This window comes from Rhinoderma darwinii, chromosome 4, assembly GCF_050947455.1.
Source record: "Rhinoderma darwinii isolate aRhiDar2 chromosome 4, aRhiDar2.hap1, whole genome shotgun sequence".
Classification (NCBI taxonomy): Eukaryota; Metazoa; Chordata; class Amphibia; order Anura; family Rhinodermatidae; genus Rhinoderma; species Rhinoderma darwinii.
In genome coordinates, this window is record NC_134690.1 from 158009779 (window position 1) to 158032525 (window position 22747).

The window sequence follows — 22747 nt, forward strand, 5'->3', positions numbered from 1 at the left end:
AAAGACGAATGACCTAATAACTATGTATAAATATATCAAAAGGTCAATAGCGAGATCTCTCTCATGATCTATTTATACCCGGAACTGTAACTATAACAAGGGGGCATACCCTACGTCTAGAGGAAAGAAGGTTTCTACACCACATAGAAGGGGATTCTTTACTGTAAGAGCAGTAAGACTATGGAACTCCCTGCCAGAGGAAATTGTTATGAGGAATTCACTTAAAGAGTTCAAAAGAGACCTGGATATCTTTAAGTGTAATAATATTACAAGTTTTGGGCACTAGATTACTGTAGATGTTTATCCAGATTGTCACATAGGAGTCAGGAAGGAATTAATTTCTATGATAAGGTAAATTGGCTTTTGCCTCATGGGGTGGTTTTCCCTTTCTCTAGATCAACATTGTAGAATAATACGCTGAACTGGTTGAACATAGAAACTATGATACTATGTGTAGAGTAAAATATGGAAACCATTAACTGTCTTTAACCCCTTCCCGACATTTGCCTATGTCATAGCCGGGTAGGGGAAGTATGGTGTCGGCTCACGGGCTGAGCCCGCTCCATAAAATGTGGGTTTCGGCTGTACAGCCGACACTTCAAAGTAATGAGCGGGATCGCGCTCGAGCGTGATCCCACTCGATTAACCCATTAAATGCAGTGGTCAATAGCGACGACTGCATTTAAGTCATTAGTAAGAGGGGGATGACCCCCACTAACAGCACATCGCCCCCCGCAATGCGATCGCGGTGTGCAGATGGTTGCTATGGCAGCCTGGGGGCCTAATGAAGTCCACCAGGTCTGCCATCTTTGTGCTCCTATTATGCTTAATATAAGCCTGTCAGAAAGACGATATACTGCAATACATTAGTAATGCAGTATATAGTGCAAGCGATCCAATGATCGCTGGTTCAAGTCCCCTAGGGGGGACTAGTAAAAAAAGTAAAAATCATTTCAATAAAGTTTTTTTTTCTGTACAAAAAATAAATAAATATTAAAAGATAAAAAAAAAAACTTTTCCCATTTTCCCCCATAAACATTGTAAAAAAATAAATAAACATAGTTGGCATCACCACGTCCATAAAGTCTGAACTATTACAATATATCATTATTTAACCCGCACAGCGTACGCCTTAGCAAAAAATTTTAAACCACCAGAATCTCTGTTTTTTGGTCACCTCATCTAATACAAAAAATGGAATGAAAGTGATCAAAACCCCTCATGTACTCCAAAATGGTGCCATTAAAAATATGCCGATTAATCAACGGAAAAATAATAAAGTTATGGCTCTCAGAATTTTCAGTTAGTTTTTTACTTGTAAAATATAGAAAAAAACTATAGAAATTTGGTATCGCCATAATCGTATTGACCCGTAAAATAAAGTTAACATGTAGTTTTAATTGCACGGTAAAAGCCGCTTACCGTTTTTTAGTACATTATATGATACAATAAATGGTGCCATTAAAAGCTACATCTCGTCCCGCATAAATCAAGCACTCATAGGACTAAATTGACAGAAATATAAAAAAGTTATGGCTTTTGGAAGGTGGGGAGGAAAAAAATGTAATCGAAAATCTGAAAAATGGCTGTGACGGGAAGGGGTTAAAAGCAGGTTTCTGTTCAACCTTTCTCAATAAAATAAGATAACATAAAACTAATATAAATGTTTAATACTGGATACCTTATTATTGTTCCTTTGCATTCTTTATATCTGATGCACGGTCTCTTTTACTAATAAAAAGACAAAAATCTCCAAGTTATTAAATAAAGAACAAAAGGTCCACTGAACAAGAAATAGCCAATATTCATTAAAACCATAATACCAGTTTAAACAAAACACGCACCAGCTGTTCCACCCGAAATTACACTTTCAAAAACAAAGTAAATCACTCTAGAGCCATTAACAAGTAGAACTGAAGGTTTGCTGTCGGAATAACTTACAGTCTGTGTATGAAAGGCTACATCTGCACTATCTGTCTTCTCTCTTTCATGCATAGCTTAATGCAACACTATACAAACATCCAAGGACAAAAACTAAGACTGAATTTAAAGTCATGAAAATATTTCATGGAAACAAGTGCTTTATTCCACCTATATGAACCACCAAACCTACCCAAAGAGGTAAAGAAATGACCTTCACTGCCCTTCATTTTTCTTGGATCTTTAATTCCTCAGTGGCATGTTGAACAATACTTAGATTATATCCACACGTTTTGTGCCCTAGTATACAGTGTTGTGTACAAGAGTATTTGCTGAGAGTGATTCTGAATACTTTGTGGGAGCTGATCCATTTTCTGAGAGGTCTTCTGCTATACTATATCTGTGTGTATACACCCTCCATACTGCAAGAAGCCAATTAATAAACTCCTTTGTGGCAACAACTTTCTCAATATGGATTATTTCCAGAGCTTGAAAGAATAGAAACTGAAACAAGGACTCATCATATGCTGCTTGACAGAGTGCCTTGCATTGATAACTGTCTGCGGATTGTGATCCTGAATAAGCCGCCAATTAGTTAACTCTCAAGGTCTTCATCTCCATCTCCTGTATTGGCAGGTTAGCTTTAATGCCTTGCTGTGCTTAGACTTGTATTAGTGTATGGATAGGTGTATATGTATATACTGTATAGATATAGAAGAGACTCTTATCGAAGACTGCACAGGGTATCATCTGTGGGGCAGAAGATTATAGTTGTAAGACTCAGTTCACACTAGCGTCATAGCTTCCATTTATAATGGAGCCATGACATCTATGCCGCATACGGTCTTTGGATTCTAGCGAATCTCAACCAAATCCATTGACTGGAAACCTAACCCCTGAACGCATAGACAAAACCTCTGAATTCATATGTAAATAGAGCCTGTATCAGTAGATTAGAGGCAAATGATGATATTGCATTTACATTTCGGTATATACTATTATAATATAATGGTGGTGTATTATAGTAGCAGGCATCATGTTATGTAGATGACCGTCCTTATTTAAAAGAGTAATGCCTCATGCACACGACAGTGTGCGCCGGCCGAGTCCCGTCAGTGATCCGTGAAAAGATAGGACATGTCCTATATTTCCACGGATCGGAGAATCGAGTGAGTATTTATAAAGTGAATGGGTCCGTGAAGACTATCGGATGCCAATCAGATGCTGTTAAAAACGGCGCGAGTGGCACATCGGTCGTGTGCAACTGGCATAAGAAGAGAATTTATCAACTTCTCTACTCCAACTGGCGTAGAAAAGTCCAAAAAGTTGCACTTTGCCTAAAAATGTTTTGATTCTGGTCTTTTTACACCGTTCTTGCCACTTTTGTGAAAAGGGGGCATGGCTTCCCAAAAGAAGGCCGGGCCAAAGCAGTCCGACACATTTATTCTAATTTACGCTAAAGAAAATTGGTATAATTATAGTGGAAATCTACGCCAGCTCCTTGCCTGGCCTCGTAACTTGCCCCACCCTGATCAGACTTTCCTCCCAAACACCCACATCGAACAATGAAATAATAATAATAAGACATTTTTTATAAAATGCTCACCTCACTGCTTCTTTTCTCCAGATCCCGTAAGGCTCCCTCAGCTGCGCCGAGCAGCATCAGGACATTTGTATGTGATGCAGCACTGATGACGTTGAGTGCTGTGTCCCATATAAGGCCCTTGCCCTGCTCGGCGGCAGTACCTTCTATGAACCGCAGCATGCCGAAGGAACCTGAGGGGACACGGAGGTGAGAAGAGGACAGTGAGGCAAGTATACTTCTTTTATTTTACAGTATGTTTCGATGGGAAGGGTGGAATGGATAACGCACGGCTGTGGTCGTTTCGCAAAAATTGTGCCGTTCAGTCAACTGAAAGATGCAACACATTTTTTTAAGAGGCGTGTGCCTTCTAATAAATTATTTAATGTGTTGCATCTCACTCCAGCTTTTTTTTTTAAAATATATTTTGAAACGCCAGTCTTAACCAATTCCCCCTAAGATTCTAAAAGTTTTTTTAGACCTAAAAAAAGAAAAGAATGAATGCTGTCATTACAATGGAAAGGGATGATGCCTGATTAACTTAAGAACTCTGTTTTACACCCATTGTTCCAGGAGAAGGTAAAAAAAACCAGGATATCTTAGTTCACTATTCTCCCACCGTTGTAACGCGAATCAGCCATGTCACGGTTTAGTAAGACTGGATCGGAGATTACTAGAATGCGGTCAAGAATGCTCCAGCAGCTCAAGTTGTCCTCTAGGGAACCTATGCAAATCGGGTCAATGAAACCTACACCTTATAAGAGATCTTGTCGTAGAAATTTAGATCTCTATTTGATGACTGGCCTCACCCCAGTAGAAACAAATGCTTGTCTCAAGAAGCAACAGCTGGAAATCTTTAGCGCCTAGAGGAGTCCAGGGAAGCTCATTTACATGCACAGGTATTCCCCAATTCTAGGCTTATCTTTCAACACATTGTCAGGTTACATGGGGTTCCTGAAAATATTCTCAGATCTAGCTTATTTCTAAAGTCTGGAGGGTTTTGATTTCTGCGGTGCTGTCTCTCTAAGCACAAGGCTGAATGTGTATCTTATCTCCCGTTGCCTGAGTTTTCTCAAGAATCTATTAAAGCTTCCCCATTTTTCTGTAATTTTCCATTCCCAAAACAGTCTCTGTCCATTTGAGATCTAGTTGGAGTTTCAATGAAATCTGGATCAATTCAAAGAGAAACACAAGATAGGAAAAGTTCCCCGGGTAATGTTTGGTTAGCCACAAAAAATCTAAAGTTAAAAATTCCCTCTGCAAAATTAGGTCCGAAGCATATAGATCCATACGAAATTTGTAAGATGATCAATTTGACTGCTTTCTGTCTTCAACTCTATGCATCACTGAGAATCTGAATGTTTTCCATAAGTCCCTGCTGAAGCCTTACCAGTCTCCAGCTCACCTGTTAGGAAAACGCCTGTTCCCTTAACATCACCTTGACTACTGTTCTGGCTTCTGGGCGGTTCTGTTTCACTTTAAGCCTATCACTTTTCTCTGTCTTTCTGGCAATTAGGTGTGGGGTCATATTTATATCTGGCTTCCTCCACCTGGTTTTTGCTTGTGATTTTCCTAGTCTTCTGGTGTTCGGATCATGCTCTGACACTCCCTGTTCTCAGGGCCGTATTTGGAGTTGGTGCTGCCTTAGGCACTCTTAGTGCTGACGCCCCTGTTAAAGCAGCCATACCGCCACATGTACTAATTGTTGCAGGCACCTACCATGAGGCGAGTTGAGCCTCTGGCTTCAGGCGGCACACTGCAGGGTCTCAGAGGGGGCGGCATTACAGAGCTGCTGGCCGACGTTTCCACCACTTATTAGCAGCTGCAAGATGTGCTGCCTCCTTAAGAGCACATCCCTCCTGTGCCACCTTAATAACCCCTGACTTCCCCCGCTGCTCTCCACTCTCCTGTCCCTATTGTAATATGATCCTGCACAGGGTCGGGAGGGAGATGGCGGCGAGCAGCACGTGTCTGCACTGCACTGCTGTCGGCATGGAGAAGCTGAGGGTAAATCCTGCCATGGACTCACCACCTCTTCCTGATTTTCTCTGGTGTCTCCCTGCACATTGAGAGAAAATTCCAGCAGCCTGCACAAAAGGTAAGAGTAATGTGTATGTGTAGTGTGTACTGTATGTGTAATGTATGTGTGTGTGTATATATATGTGAGGATGTACTGTATGTGTAGTGTGTACTGTTTGTGTAATGTATGTACTGTATGTGTGTCTAGTGTGTGTATATATATACGAGTATGTAATGTACGTACTGTATGTGTAATGTTTGTGTGTCTAGTGTGTGTGTGTGTGTGTGTATGTATATATATATATATATATATATATATTTGTGTATGTATCAGAGTGTGTATGTACGTACGTACGTACGTACGTACGTACGTACGTACGTACGTACAGTATGGCCTTATGCACATGACCTTTTTTTCTCAGCTGTAATTTATCCGCATAATTGCGGATCCATTCATTTCTATGGCCCTATGCACACGACCGTGGTTTACACTGATCCGTATGGGGGCTGCAAATCCGGACCGCAAAAACTCAAGACAAGTAATTTTACGGTCCGGATTTGCCAATAATGGTGAATTTTCTGCCTGCAAAAAACTCTGTGTGAACATACCCTTAAGGAAAGTTTTGTTGTATTTTTTTTGTGTTTTAAGTTATGAGCCTATTTTTTCTAACTATTTTAATGTTCCCTAATGTAACTGTATTTATTCATATATTTGTACTAATAAAGATGGGGCAGCCATCTTTATTAGCACCTGTGTACGTGTTTCTGCAAGACACATACACGGGTGCTATATGGTGCACCCAGGGCATAGGGTCGGCTCCCATCCCTACTTTCCTATCTCCTACTGGAGTCATTTTAGCTTTGAACTGTGCTCTGTGGCATGTACGGTTCACAGGGACCCACAGTGACCCTCGCTTCTAGGGGAAAGACTGGCGCCATTTTATCTAAGAGTGACAGCCACTGCAGTCATCGCAGGAGTTGTCTGTCAATTGAAATGAATTGCCAGGCCCTGCCTGCTGTGAATGCAGGACCGCCCGACAATTCATTTGAATTGCCGCCTCCTCCTGCCCCACACTCTTACCTAACACTTCAATGTGTGACTGCTAGTTACCCCGGTCACGTAGCTAATACAGGGACTCTTCTGTCACTTCATATGTGCAGGTATTGGATTGTACCCGGCTCTTCCCGTTACCCCTGGTGGCGTTGGGTACCGGGGTAATAATGGGAGGTTAGTGCTAGCCTTTTTACTGGTTAACAGTAAGCCCCAGCCTTAGTAATGGATGCTGTCAATCAGATAGCGTCCATTACACTGGTGGTAATAATGTATTAAAACACATGGACATAAGAAACATTTTTTAAGGCTGGATTCACACGAACGTGGCGTTTTTGCGGACGCAAAAATGTGGCGTTTTGCGCGCGCAAAAATCACTTGCCAGCTCTGTGTGTCATCCGTGTATGATGCGCGGCTGCGTGATTTTCGCGCAGCCGCCATCATAGAGATGATTCTAGCCGACGTCAGTCACTGTCCAGGGTGCTGAAAGAGTTAACTGATCGGCAGTAACTCTTTCAGCACCCTCGACAGTGAGTTCCGATCACCATATCTAGCAACCTGTTAAATAAAAAAAGAGGTTCGTACTTACCGAGAACTTCCCGGCCGTTGCCTTGGTGACGCGTCCTTGGTGACGCGCCCTTGGTGACGCGCCTCTCTTGACATCTGGCCCCACCTCCCTGGATGACGCGGCAGTCCATGTGACCGCTGCAGCCTGTGCTTGGCCTGTGATTGGCTGCAGCTGTCACTTGGACTGAATTGTCATCCCGGGAGGTCAGACTGGAGGAAGAAGCCGGGAGTTATCGGTAAGTTAGACCTTTTTTTTTTTAACACGTTCATGTATATTGTGATCGGAAGTCACTGTCCAGGGTGCTGAAACAGTTTAACTCTTTCAGCACCCTGGACAGTGACTATCTCCTGACGTCGCGTACCGGATATTTTTTTGCCGGGTTCGGCCAAAACTAGTTTGGCCGAACCCGGTGAAGTTCGGTTCGGTTGTCCGCTTTCGCTCTTCTCAAAGACACTCCGTTTGGATGTTTGTAAACAGAAAAGCACGTGGTGCTTTTCTGTTTACATTCATCCTTTTGACAGCTCTTGCGCGAATCACGCAGTTCGCACGGAAGTGCTTACGTGCGGCATGCGTGCTTTTCATGCACCCATTGACTTCAATGGGTGTGTGATGCGTGCAAAACGCCCAAAGAACGGACATGTCGTAACTTTTTTTCAGCGGACTCACGCTGAGCAAAAATCACGGACATGTCTGCACGGCCCCATAGACACATATAGGTCCGTGCAACGCGCGTGCAAATCACGCGCGTTGCACGGACCTTTTTCACGTTCGTCTGAATAAAGCCTAGTTGAAATAAAAACTCCCTCACACAACCCGCTTTCACCATTTTATTTAAAAAAACAAAAAAAAAAAAAACATAGATCATCAAATTAGTCAAATAAATCTACGGAGTAGTCCAAACGGTCCATTGGAACCAACTGGGAAAAAAAAAAAAGTATGAAAAATAAAAAAATATACACTTTCCTTCTCCCCTGCAATGCACTAGAATCTAGAGGTAAAAAAAAAAAATAATAATTCAGACTCTGCTACCTGTCAACTGAAAAGTCTTTCGCCAGAGGGATTTTTTTTTCCACATGGCAGAGTACCAGGTCCCAGGCTCGGGTGAAGCTTTCTTTTACTCCACCATTGGGAAACATTTTTTCCTCTGGTGGAAGATTTTTCCATTGACATGTAGCAGTTCTATAGCGGTGGTGTTAGGGAGGACAAACTCAGCAATTGCACAATGCCCCCAAAATGGGCCGCTACTCTTGGGAAAGTGCTGTGTGCTTGCCTCCAGTCTAAAATGTGCCAGACAGCCCTGGGCCGTTGGCTCCCTGCCCCACCGTTTTCTCTCTTAGACCACAGCCTGGTTTAGGCCTGCGATCTACAACAGTCCAAGAGCACGCTATTGACGTCAGCGGCCTAGCGCGATTACGTCACTGCATCATGCCATCCACGCTGGGCCGCTGAACTCAGCAGAAAGTCAGAACGTCCGGCTGTGGTTACTTGGATAAATTTGTGGGGGCGGGGCACCTTTCTATAGTTCGCTTCAGGTAGCAAAGGAGCTAGGTTCACTCCTGGTTGCAGGTTTTACTTCCCCAATGAATTCAATGGGGAAAAACTGCAACAGAAAACCAGCGATCTCACAGCATAAATTGACATGCTTGCGGATTTTAAAAAAACGCACTGCAGGTCAATTTATGAACGTTTTTTTCGGTGGGTTTTTTATGCAGCATATCCACTCTGCTGCTACTGTGTTATGCTGTAGATTTTTCACAATTAAAGCCGTTGCGGAAAATCTGCAGTGTTACACAACTTGTGAACTGACCCTAAAAGAAATGCTTAGTACTAACCTGTTAACATTCCCACCCCTGCCCCCCATATGAACACTTGGGCCCATTTCCCCTATTATTGATTAAGTCACAGTTTATTTTTTATTTTTTTAAATACTCCCTTCCCGACTGGAGCAAATTATGCCCTGCCGTTTACATCAGTACATTGTCCTACTTTTAAAAATAGGCCAGTGAACTGACGTAACCTTGGATCGCATGATGTAAACTAACCAATGGACAGCTTAGAGCTGCCACTGCTTAGTTTACTGTCACAGACCCAGGAAGGTAAGTATGATAATGGTTTTGCTTTTTTAGATATTAGTGCTACTAATGTTTTTTTTCTTGTGTTTTTTTTTACAGGTTCGGGCATTGGACTACTTTGGATTTGAGGACTATTTTCGATGACAGCTTTTTTATTTTTAATAAAATGGTTAACGAGGGTTATGTGGGGAGTTTTATTTCAATAAAATATTTTTTCTGAGTTGGTGTCTTTTTTAACTTCATTTCTGCTGCCTTAGTAATGGCGGCTGTCTGATAGACAGCGTCCATTACGAAGGCGGGGCTTAGTGTTAACCGGTGAAGAGGCTAACACTAACCCCCTCCATTATTACCCTGGTACCCACCGCCACCAGGGGTGCCGAGAAGAGCCGGGTACAATCCAGTACCCGACCATCTGAAGTGATGGCTGGCACCGGGGCGGCCGCAGGCTGGTATTATTAGGCTGGGAAAGCCCAAAAACAATGGGCCTTCCCATCCTGGTAATGCTAGGCTGCTGCTGCTTTATTGTATTTAGCTGGTTATAAAAATGGGGAGGGACCCCATGTTGTTATTTTCAATTATTATTATTTTATTATTTTTTATTTTTTTTAAAACAACGTAGGGTCCCCCACACTTTTATTAACCAGCCAGATACAATAAAGCAGCCGCAGCCTAGCATTACCAGGGTGGGAAGGCCCACTGTTTTAGGGCTTTCCCAGCCTAATAAAACCAGTCTGCGGCTGCCCCAGTGCCCACCGTCCCTTCAGATGGTCGGGTACTATATAGTACCCGGCTCTTCCCGACACCCCTGGTGGCAATGGGTATCAGGGTAATAATATGGGGTTAGTGTTAGCCTCTTCACCGGCTAACACTAAGCCCAGACTTAGTAATGGACGCTGTCTATCAGACAGACGCCATTACTAAGGCAGTAGTAATAAAGTTAAAAAAAATACAGACACATAGAAAAAATATTTTATTGAAATAATCCGCACAACCCTCATTGACCAATTTATTGGAAATAAAAACGGTCATCGAAGTAGTCCTCTAATCCGACATAGTCCAATGACCGGACCTGTAAAAAAACACACACACAAAAGAAAAAAAAATTTGTAACACTAATAGCTAAAAAAGCAAAACCATTTTAAGGGTATGTTCACAAGGAGTTTTATTCCTTTAGGGATTTTGAGGCAGATCTTGACCAGCCTGCACTCTCTTTTCCGCGTTGTTTTCGGCCGCTGAGGGCAAAAAAACGCTGCGAAAAAAACATTTTCTCTGCCAAAAGTGTTCAGAGATGGAAACACCTGAAGAAAGGGCATGACACTGCTTTTTCCCGCTAGCATTTTATCAGCTCGCGGGGGAAAAAAAAGCCTCCGCCTCCCATTGATTTTAGGAATTTTGAGGCCGATTTTGAATTGACAGTGTTATCAGATTTTTTTTTTTGCCTGCGTTTTTATAAGCCATTGAAGCTTATGCAAAAGACGCAAAAAAGTACTCCAAACGCGCCGCAGGTATTTTCTGCCTCCTATATATTTCAATTGGAGGTCAGAGATGGAAACCACTTGAAGACCATCAGCCCCCCCACTCACAGTAAAATGACCATCAGCCCGTCACTCACAGCAAAATGACCATCAGCCCCCCACTCACAGATGCCCCCTGTAAATAGTGCCACACAGCCCCCTGTAGATAGTGCCACACAGCCCCCTTGTAGGGAGTACCACACAGCCCCCTTGGAGGTAGTGCCACACAGCTCTCTGGTAGGTAGTGCCACACAGACCACCTTGTAGGTAGTACCACACAGACCCCTTGTAGGTAGTGCCACACAGACCCCTTGTAGGTAGTGCCACACAGACCCCTTGTAAGTAGTCCACAGCATTGCCGACACCGGGGATTCCACTCCAAGAGAAGCCCCTGACGTCTCGGTCTATTTATGGACACGAACGCCAGGAGCTTCTCCTGGAGCCGAATCACCAGCCACCACACCGGCAACGCTGTGGATGGGGATTCCGCTTCAGGAGTTGCCCCTGATGTCACTGTCCATATATGGGCAGAGACGTCCAGCGCTACGACCAGGAGCGGAATCCCCGGCCACAGGGGGATTACGCTCCTTCAGGGCAATACAGTGGCGCTATGTACAGGAAGGGGGGTGCTATATACAGGAAGGAGGGGTGCTATCTACAAGAGGGCTGCAAAACATCTCCTCCTCCTCACATGCACTTCGCGCTGTGAGGAGGAGGAGAGAAAGCACCACTGTGACAGAGGTTCAGAGGAGTGTCGCGGCACCCCTGGAGGGTTCTCATAGCACCCCGGGTGGGAACCACTGCATTAGACAATAAGTGATTTATACATACCTGGCCTGAACCTTGTTCGGTGCCCTCCTGCTCTGCCGCCTGTTCCCCACAGCGCTTCTTAGACTATGAGTCTAAGACACGCCCACTGTTCTCGGATTGGCCACAGCTGCTCATGTGGACAGCTCGGGCCAATCCAATAACAGAGAGTTTGTATTACAGTCTGGGGAGCGCTGGAGAAGCGCACCCCCTACCCCTGCCCTGTGAGTGACCTGACCGCTGGTGGCTAAGACCAATCTGTTATCTCTCCAGCAAGGACTGCATTCTATTGAAGTATATTGTTCGGAATTTAGACGATGGTCCATTCTGTCACAGTTGAAAGATGCTGTACTCCGATGCCAATTCCGCCGAGGTCTTTCGGAGACTTTGAAAGATCTCCTTATAAATAACCCTCCGCCCTTGACTCTAGAGGATACCATGACCCTTGCTGTTCGTTTGAACCGACGACTATGTGAGCGCAGAAATGAAAGACCAATTATGGCTGCTCCCCTTCCCTTCGCAGAGAAAACACAAGGGACTGTATTTCTATTGCAGGGACGCTGGTCATGCACTCAAAAACTGTTCCAATCGTCCAGAACGTCCAGTCCGGAAAACTTCAGAGCCTAGATGGTCCCTAGGAATGCCATCTGGGCAGTCAGGTTTTTCACAAATTTTCTGAAAAAATCCATTTGCCTGGTAATGTATGGTTTAATAATGTTTGAATTTCTGGCCAAGATTTTGTAGATTGTGGATCTGCGGCTAATTTTCATAGATTTTCAGGTTGCAAAAAAATTGGCTATCCCCGTTGTTCAGTTGAGTACCCCAGTCAAAGTCTCTGCTATTGATAATACTCCTCTTGCTAAGGGGTCGGTCAAGTTCTTTACTCCGCCTGTTACATTGGAAGTGGATATTTTGCATACTGAACAAATCACTTTCATTATTCTCGAAAATTTGCCCTCTGACATAATATTGGGTATTCCATGGTTGCAGACATATAGCAGATTTGATTAACCCTTTCAGGACCAAGGGTCATCGATACCTCAATGACCAGCCCCATTTTTTTTAAATCTGACATGTGTCAGTTTATGTGGTATTAACTCTGGAATGCTTTTGCCTAGCCAAGCGATTCAGAGATTGTTTTCTTGTGACATATTTTACTTTATGATAGTGGAAAAATTTGGTCGATAAATTCATAGCTTATTTGTGAAAAACACCAAAATTTAAATAAAATTTGCAAAAATTATAATTTTTCTAATTTTAAATGTAATTTACTTGTAAAACAGATAGTAATACCACACAAAATTGTTGCTAATTAACATCCCCCATATGTCTACTTTATATTTGTATTGTTTTTTTGAACATTATTTTATTTTTATAGGACGGAACAGGCTTAGAACTTTAGCAGCAATTACTCACATTTTCAAGAAAATTTCAAAAGGCTGTTTTTACAGGGACCAGTTCAGTTTTGAAGTAGCTTTGAGGGCCTTATGTACTAGATAGACCCCATAAATCACCCAATTTTAAAATCTGCACCCCTCAAAGTATTCAAAACAGCATTCAGAAAGTTTATTAACCCTTTAGGTACTTCACAGGAATTAAAGCAAAGTAGAGGTGACATTTACAAATTATTTTTTTTTTGCAGAAATTCATTTGTAATACATTTTTTTCTGTAACACAGAAGGTTTCACCCAAGAAATGCAACTCAATATTTATTGCCCAGATTCTGCAGTTTTTAGAAATATTCCACATGTGGCTCTAGTGTACTAATGGACTGAAACGCAGGCCTCACAAGCAAAGGAACACCTAGAGGATTTTAGGGTCTCTTTTTTTTTTAGAATATATTTTAGGCACCATGTCAAGTTTGAAGAGGTCTTGTGGTGCCAAAACAGTGGAATCTCACCAAAAGTGTTTTTGGTAACTACACACCTCAAGGAATTTATCTAGGGGTATAGTGAGCATCTTCACCCGACAGGTCTTTTGCTTTATTTATTGGAATATGTCTGTGAAAATGAAAATCTTTTTTTCTGAAAAAATATGAAAAAATTTCATTTTTACAAGGAATAAATAATAAAAAGCACCCCAAAACTTGTAAAGCTATTTCTCACGATTACAAAAATACCCCATATGTGGTAATACACTGCTGTTTGGACCCACGGCAGAGCTCAGAAGGGAGGGAGCGCCATATGGCTTTTGGAGCGCAGATGTTGCTTGGTATTAGTTCTGTTTGGGGTTTTGCTGGTATTTCAGTTTATAATGTGGGGGCATATGTTATCTGTGCGGAGTACATCAGGGCATAATAAGAGGGTATAATAATGTGGTAAATAAATAATAATTCATAGATATGTGGCTGGTGTCGTACTGATAAATCGTGCCTGATCTTATCCGCTTTTGGACACTATGCACAATTTGTGTTGCTATATTCTGAGCGGCAGAACTTTTTTTTATTTTTTTATTCACCGGAGACGTGCGAGGGCTTATTTGTTACGTTACAATCTGTAGTTTTCATTGGTACCATTTAAGGGTACATGTGATTTTTTTATCACTTTTATTTGATTTTTTTGGCAAGCAAAAAAACCCATACATTTTGACAATCTTTTTTGTTCTTTTTTTTTTACAGTAATCACTGTGCGATATAAATGACATTTTACTTTATTCTGCAGGTCGGAATGATTATAGTGATACCATATGTATATATTTTTTTTTATGTTTTGTGGCGTTTGCGCAATAAAATCACTTTTCTATAAAATTATTTATTTTTTGTGTCCCCATATTCTGAGAGCCATATTTTTTTTATTTTTCAGTCATAAAAGCTGTGTAAGGGCTTGTATTTTGCAGGACGGGTTGTAGTTTTTATTGGTATTATTTTGTGGTACATGCAAATTTTTGATCACATTTTATTCTATATTTTGTGAGGGGTGATGACCAAAAAAAATAGTGATGCTAGTATTGTTTTTTAATAATTTTTTTGCGGTGTTCACCGTGCGGGAAAAATAATATTATAGTTTTATAGTTGGGGTCGTTACGAACGAGGTGATACCAAATATGTGTACTTTTTGAAAGTTTTATTTTTTTTCCTATAATTAAAGACTTATAGGAAAAAAAGCATTTTAATGTTTTTGTAACTTATAACTTATTTTTACACTTTTATAAAACATTTTTTATTACTTGTTCTACTTGAAGACCTACAGCACTGATGGCTGCTATAACACATTACACTACCTAGGTAGTGTAACGTGTTATAAACTGTCAGTGTGAAGTTGACAGTCACACTGACAGGAAGCCTATGAGGACCAGCTGGTCCTCATAGGCTTCCGTGAATGGCAGAACAGAGGCTGTTTTATGGCCTCCGGTTTTGCCATGCAACCGACGGCAGCACCCGCAATCTGTCCTCGGGAAAGTTTGTTGCTACAACAAACTTTCCCTGCGATCACATGATCGGGACCTGAACCAATCAGGTCCCGGTCATGTCTCCGGGACCAGAGGCAGGGGTTGACAGCGCAATCCGGGTGTCAGCACTACTCTGAGACACCCAGATCGCGCTTTTAACACCCACTGTGAATTCACATCGGCGCTTCACAGAACCCTTTAAGCGCCGACGTGAATTTACAGTGGGCGGTCAGGAAGCGGTTAATACCGGTGATCATATTCTCTGACAGCCGAACCAATCGGTTTGGCTGTCAGAGAACAGGTTGCTGGGGAGCCGCAGACACTGACCCAGCCGGCGTCCGAGCGCTTTTCACAGCGCTATACCGGCTGGAACAGACATCTGTACATACACGTCCTGGCAGCACGGGGTATGTGCGAAAATGAAGTTTATTTACAGATTTTCGGCATGAAAGGGTTAAGTGGAATTCTAAATGTTATGATTCTTGCATATCTTGGTCTACTACTAATGTATCTTTCAACGCACCATCGTTGACAGAGTGTATTCAAGATTTTGAGGATGTCTTTTCTGAAATTGCTTGTGAATCTCTCCCTCCTCATAGGCTGTACGACTGTCCCATTATAATTCTCCCAAATGCTAAACTGCCCAAGGGGCAGATTTATAATCTTTCTGCTCCGGAAAGACAGGCCATGAAAGATTATATTAAAGACAGTCTCCGTAAGGGTCATATTCGTCTAGAGATTTTTCTTTGTTGAAAAAAAAGATGCTGGTTTAAGACACTGTATCGACTATTGTGAATTTAAATAAGATTGCTGTTAAGAACCAATATCCTCTTCCACTCATCCCGGACCTGTTTAATCAGATCACAGGAGCCAAGTGGTTCTCTAAATTAGATTTACGCGGAGCCTACAATTTGGTTCGTATCCGCAAACGGGATGAGGGGAAGACAGCATTTAATACTCCAGATGGTCGATATGAGTATTTGGTCATGCCTTTTCGTTTAAGTAATGCTCCAGCGGTTTTTAAAAACCTGGTTAATGATATTTTCAGAAATTTTATTGGACGCTTTGTGGTGGTGTATCTGGACAATATTCTTGTGTTTTCTTCTGATTAATCCTCTCATGTTCAACATTTAACACCGTCCTTTAAGTACTGAGGACAAATTTATTGTCTTTACGCGAAATTTGAAAAATTTATTTTCGGAGTTCAGGAAGTTAACTTCTTGGGATATGTGCTGTCTCCTCATGATTTTCGTATGGACTCCGCTGAGGTTCAGGCAATTCTTGATTGGGTTTAACCCACTTTACTAAAAGTTCTGCAGAGGTTCTTGGTTTTGCTAATTATTACCGAAAATGTATTCAGAATTTTTCCTCCATTGCCAAACCTTTGACGGATCTTATGAAAGTGGTGTAAAGGATCTGCCAGGCACAACTTCTGTGTATACTCCCATAGGTAATCAGTCTGCACCTGAGTCTATGTCTCTGAGACTGACTCCATCTTCCACCACTCAGGATGGCAGGCTTAGGAGTGGGAGAGCCTATCACAGCCTGGCCAGACGGAGCTAGCTCCCGCCCTCTGTCTATTTATACCTGCCTTTCCTGTTCCTCCTTTGCTTGTGATTCTTCTCGTGTGGTTTCCTGGCCCAGCTGCAGCTTCTACTATTTGATCCTGCTCCATACTGACCCTGGCTTACTGACTACTCTCCTGCTCTGCGTTTGGTACCTCATGCACTCCTGGTTTGACTCGGCTCGTTCACCACTCTTGTTGCTCACGGTGTTGCCGTGGGCAACTGCCCCATTCCCTTTGCTTTGTGTTCCCTTGTCTGTTTGTCTCGTGCACTTACTGAGCGTAGGGACCACCGCCCAGTTGTACCCCGTCGCCTAGGGCGGGTCGTTGCAAGTTGGTAGGGACAGAGTGACGGGTAGATTAGGGCTCACTTGTCCGTTTCCCTACCCCCATCATAACATAATCACAAGCCCATATACCTAGTCTACCCTGCTCCCTGACACTACTATGGACCCCCTTGAGACCCTGGCCCAGCAAATGCAGGGTCTCTCCCTACAGGTCCAGGCCCTGGCTCAGAGGGTCAACCAGCCTGACGCTACCATGGTAGTGCCCATCACCTCACCTCTTGAAACCTACCTCAAGTTGCCTGACCGGTTCTCTGGGGACCGGAGGACTTTTCTCTCCTTTCAGGAGAGTTGTAGGCTCTACTTTCGCTTAAAGCCTCATTCCTCAGGTTCTGAGAGCCAGCGGGTGGGTATAATTATGTCCCGGCTCCAGGAAGGGCCCCAAGAGTGGGCCTTCTCCTTGGCTCCTGACGCCCCTGAACTTTCCTCCGTTGATCGTTTCTTTTCTGCTCTCATTTATGACGAGACTGACAGGACTGCCTTTGCCGAGAGTCAGCTGATGACCTTACGTCAGGGTAAGAGACCTGTTGAGGAGTATTGTTCTGACTTTAGGAAGTGGTGCGTAGCTTCTCGGTGGAATGACCCTGCCTTAAGGTGCTAGTTTAGGTTGGGTCTGTCGAACGCCCTGAAAGACCTGCTAGTTAGCTATCCCTCTTCTGACTCCCTAGACCAGGTTATGGCTTTAGCGGTACGACTTGACCGACGTCTCAGGGAACGACAGCTTGAATGTTTTTGTGTTTTCCCCTCTGACTCCCCCATGATGCCTCCCGAGGTCCCGTTGCTTCGCTCTTCCACGGAGGACTCGGAGGTACCTATGCAACTCGGGGCCTCCGTGTCCCCCCGACAACGTAGAGAGTTCCGCAGGAAGAATGGTCTCTGCTACTATTGTGGGGATGACAAGCATCAAGTGAACACCTGTCCTAGGCGTAAGAATAAGCAGCCAGAAAACTTCCGCGCCTAAGTGATCATCGGGGAGGTCACTTGGGCGCACAGGTATTTCCCGTAAATATGAAACTTAATAAAATCTTGCTTCCCTTTCAGGTCTCTTTTGGTGGTAGGTCTGCTACCGGCAGTGCCTTCGTGGATTCAGGGTCTTCTGCTAATATCATGTCTGTGGAATTTGCTATGTCTCTAGCTATGCCTTTGATTGATTTGCCTAAACCTGTCCCGGTAGTGGGTATCGACTCCACTCCTCTTGCTAATGGTTATTTTACACAGCATACGCCTGTTTTCGAACTCCTGGTTGGCTCCATGCATTTGGAGCAGTGCTCTGTACTGTTGATGCAGGGATTATTGTCCGATTTGGTTTTAGGCCTTCCCTGGTTGCAGTTGCATAATCCCACGTTTGACTGGAATACTGGGGAGCTTACCAAATGTGGTAATGAATGCTTGACGTCATGTTTTTCTGTTAATTCTATTTCTCCCCCTGAGGAGGTGAACACGCTACCTGAGTTTGTTCAGGACTTCGCTGATGTTTTCTCTAAGGAGGCCTCCTAAGTGTTACCTCCTCATAGAGAATACAATTGCGCTATCGAATTGGTACCAGGAGCTAAGCTTCCTAAGGGTAGGATATTTAATCTTTCTTGCCCCGAACGTGAAGCCATGAGAGAGTATATCCAGGAATGCCTGGCCAAGGGTTACATTCGCCCCTCTACTTCTCCGGTAGGTGCTGGCTTCTTCTTCATAGGGAAGAAGGATGGTGGTCTTAGACCATGCATTGACTACCGTAACTTGAATAAGGTCACTGTAAGGAACCAGTATCCCCTTCCTTTGATTCCTGATCTCTTTAATCAGGTTCAGGGGGCCCAATGGTTCTCTAAGTTTGATCTACGGGGGGCGTATAACCTTATCCGCATCAAAGAGGGGGATGAGTGGTAGACTGCGTTTAACACGCCCGAAGGTCATTTCGAATACCTCGTCATGCCCTTTGGGTTGTGTAATACTCCTGCGGTCTTCCAGAATTTCATAAATGAGATTTTGAGAGATTACCTGGGGGTATTTCTTGTAGTGTACCTTGATGACATACTGGTGTTTTCCAAGGACTGGTCCTCCCACATTGAGCATGTCAGGAAGGTGCTCCAGGTCCTTCGGGAAAACAAACTGTTTGCGAAAACCGAAAAATGTGTGTTTGGGGTACAGGAGATACCATTTTTAGGTCAGATCCTCACTCCTCATGAATTCCGCATGGACCCCGCAGAGGTCCAGGCTGTGGCGGAATGGGTCCAACCTGCCTCCCTGAAGGCGTTACAGTGTTTTTTGGGGTTCGCTAATTATTACAGGAGATTTATTGCTAACTTCTCGGTCATCGCTAAGCCTCTTACGGACCTCACTCGCAAAGGTGCCGATCTCCTCCACTGGCCTCCTGAGGCTGTCCAGGCTTTTGAGGTCCTTAAGAAGTGCTTTATCTCGGCCCCGGTGCTGGTTCAGCCCAACCAAATGGAGCCATTTATCGTGGAAGTTGACGCATCTGAGGTGGGAGTGGGGGCTGTCTTGTCCCAGGGTACCAGGTCCCTCACCCATCTCCGTCTCTGTGCCTACTTCTCCAGGAAGTTTTCGCCTACTGAGAGTAACTACGATATTGGCAACCGCGAACTCTTAGCCATTAAATGGGCATTTGAAGAGTGGCGCCACTTCCTGGACGGGGCTAGGCACCAGGTAACGGTCCTTACCGACCACAAGAATGTGGTTTTCCTAGAATCTGCCCGGAGGCTAAACCCGAGACAAGCTCGATGGGCGCTATTTTTTACCAGATTCAACTTTTTGGTTACCTATAGGGCTGGGTCTAAAAATATTAAGGCCGATGCACTGTCGCGTAGCTTCATGGCCAGCACTCCTTCGGAGGAAGATCCTGCTTGTATTTTGCCTCCTGGTATAATAATTTCTACTAATGATTCTGATTTAGTCTCTGAAATTGCGGCTGATCAAGGTTCAGCTCCCGGGAACCTTCCTGAGGACAAGCTGTTTGTTCCCCTGCAATACCGGCTAAGGGTACTTAGGGAAAATCATGACTCCGCACTATCTGGTCATCCAGGCATCCTGGGTACCAAACACCTCATTGCCAGAAACTATTGGTGGTCTGGGTTGCCTAAAGACGTTAAGGCCTACGTCGCCGCTTGTGAGGTTTGTGCTAGGTCCAAGACTCCCAGGTCCATTCCCCAGATACCTTGGACCCATATCTCCATGGATTTTATCACCGATTTGCCTCCATCTCAAGGCAAGTCGGTGGTGTGGGTGGTAGTAGACCGCTTCAGTAAGATGTGCCACTTTGTGCCCCTCAAGAAACTACCCAACGCCAAGACGTTAGCTACCTTGTTTGTCAAACACATCCTGCGTCTCCATGGGGTCCCTGTCAATATTGTTTCGGACAGAGGGGTACAATTTGTTTCATTGTTTTGGAGAGCCTTCTGTAAAAAGTTGGAGATTGATCTGTCCTTCTCCTCTGCCTTCCATCCTGAAACTAAAGGTCAAACTGAGAGGACTAATCAATCTCTAGAACAATATTTAAGGTGTTTTATCTCTGACTGTCAATATGATTGGGTCTCATTCATTCCCCTCGCCGAATTTTCCCTTAATAACCGGGTCAGTAACTCGTCAGGGGTCTCCCCCTTTTTCTGTAATTTTGGGTTTAATCCACGGTTCTCCTCCGTTTCACCTGGGAGTTCCAACAATCCCGAGGTAGAGGTCGTTCATCGGGAACTGTGCACAGTCTGGGCCCAGGTTCAGAAGAACCTAGAGGCGTCCCAGAGTGTACAAAAAACTCAGGCTGATAGAAGACGTTCTGCTAACCCCTTGTTTGTGGTCGGGGATCTGGTGTGGTTATCGTCTAGGAACTTGCGCCTTAAGGTCCCGTCCAAGAAGTTTGCTCCCCGGTTTATTGGGCCGTATAAGGTCATTGAAGTCCTCAATCCTGTCTCCTTACGACTGGAGTTGCCCCCATCTTTTCGAATACACGACGTGTTTCATGCCTCCCTCCTTAAACGCTGCTCCCCGTCCTTGGCTCCCTCGAGGAAACCTCCTGTTCCCGTTCTCACCCCTGAGGGGGTGGAATTCGAGGTGGCCAAGATTGTTGACAGCAAGATGGTCCAAGGCTCCCTCCAGTACCTGGTCCATTGGAGAGGATACGGGCCTGAGGAGAGGACTTGGGTACCCGCCCAGGATGTTCACGCTGGGGTATTGGTCAGGAAGTTCCACCTTCGTTTCCCCAATAAACCAGGTCCACTTAGAAAGGGTCCGGTGGCCCCTCATAAAAGGGGGGGGGGGTACTGTAAAGGATCTGCCAGGCACAACTTCTGTGTATACTCCCATAGGTAATCAGTCTGCACCTGAGTCTATGTCTCTGAGACTGACTCCATCTTCCACCACTCAGCATGGCAGGCTTAGGAGTGGGAGAGCCTATCGCAGCCTGGCCAGACGGAGCTAGCTGTCTATTTATACCTGCCTTTCCTGTTCCTCCTTTGCTTGTGATTCTTCTCGTGTGGTTTCCTGGCCCAGCTACAGCTTCTACTATTTGATCCTGCTCCATACTGACCCTGGCTTACTGACTACTCTCCTGCTCTGCGTTTGGTACCTCGTGCACTCCTGGTTTGACTCGGCTCGTTCACCACTCTTGTTGCTCACGGTGTTGCCGTGGGCAACTGCCCCATTCCCTTTGCTTTGTGTTCCCTTGTCTGTTTGTCTCGTGCACTTACTGAGCGTAGGGACCGCCGCCCAGTTGTACCCCGTCGCCTAGAGCGGGTCGTTGCAAGTAGGCAGGGACAGAGTGGCGGGTAGATTAGGGCTCACTTGTCCGTTTCCCTACCCCCGTCATAACAAGTGGGTACTGATCTTGTAAATTGGAAGTTTAGTGCGGTCTACTCCTTTGAAACCGTAAAACAGTGATTTATGGAAGCGCCTGTACTTGTTCAACCTGGCCTTCCAAGTCCCTTTATTGTTGAGGTTGATGCCTCAGAAATATGTGTGGGGGCTGTGTTGTCTCAAGGGTCTTCTGTTTTAACTAATTTGCATACCTGTGCTTTTTTTTTCTCGCAAATTTTCTTCCACTGAAAAAAAATATGATGTAGGTAATCGGGAGCTTCTTACTATTAGGAGGGCGTTTGAAGAGTGGGAGCTAGGGAGCTAGACATCAAATGACTGTACTGACTGACCATAAAAACCTGACTTTTTTTAGAATCAGCCGAAAGACTCAATCCTAGACAGGCTAGGTGGGCCTTGTTCTTTACCAAATTTGACTTTATTGTGCCTGGGGCGCAACTTACAGGGGGGCGCCAGCACCGCACAGTCCATGATGCAGCAGTCTGCCTGGAGAGAGGGAGCAGACACACCAGAGCAGAGCACTGCAGAGGACAGGAAAACACAGGACAGTGGTGAGTACAGTGTAAACAATTTAGTGCCTGGGAACACTAGCGTTTCTAAAATCATAAAATAAATTATATTAGTTTATGATTTTAGAAATTCTTGTGTCTCCAGGCACATTCTTTTTGCGGCTGCCGTGACCCCCCCTCGCGGCCCCTCCTCTCCCCCTTGTGACCCCCCCTCGCGGCCCCCCCTCGCCCCCTCCTGACCCCCCTCGCCCCCCCGCGGCCCCCCCTCACGGGACTGCTGTAAGTTTTCCCTCTTCTGGGAGGAGAGGGAGAATAGTAATAGTAGTAGTGGTGGTAATACAAAAACACATTTCTCCATTAAACATATCTATCTATCTGTCTGTCTTTCTATCTATCTCATATCTGTCTATCTGTCTATCTCATATCTATCTATCTATCTATCTATCTATCTATCTATCTATCTATCTATCTATCTATCTATCTATCTATCTATCTATCTATCTGTCTGTCTGTCTGTCTGTCTGTCTGTCTATCTATCTCATATCTATCTATCTATCTATCTATCTATCTATCTATCTATCTATCTATCTATCTATCT

General features: G+C 44.2%; 1 long non-coding RNA gene across 1 annotated transcript in view; it reads right to left on the reverse strand.

The window, feature by feature from the left end:
* Positions 1–1680: 1680 nt before the first annotated feature.
* LOC142760898 (uncharacterized) overlaps positions 1681–22747 on the reverse strand; it is a 61356-nt gene continuing 40289 nt past the window's right edge. Inside the window, exons 3-4 of the long non-coding RNA XR_012883446.1 lie at positions 3527–3696; positions 1681–1731 (exon numbers count right to left, since the gene is read on the reverse strand). This is a non-coding gene — a long non-coding RNA (uncharacterized LOC142760898). The remainder of the gene's footprint in view (positions 1732–3526; positions 3697–22747) is intronic.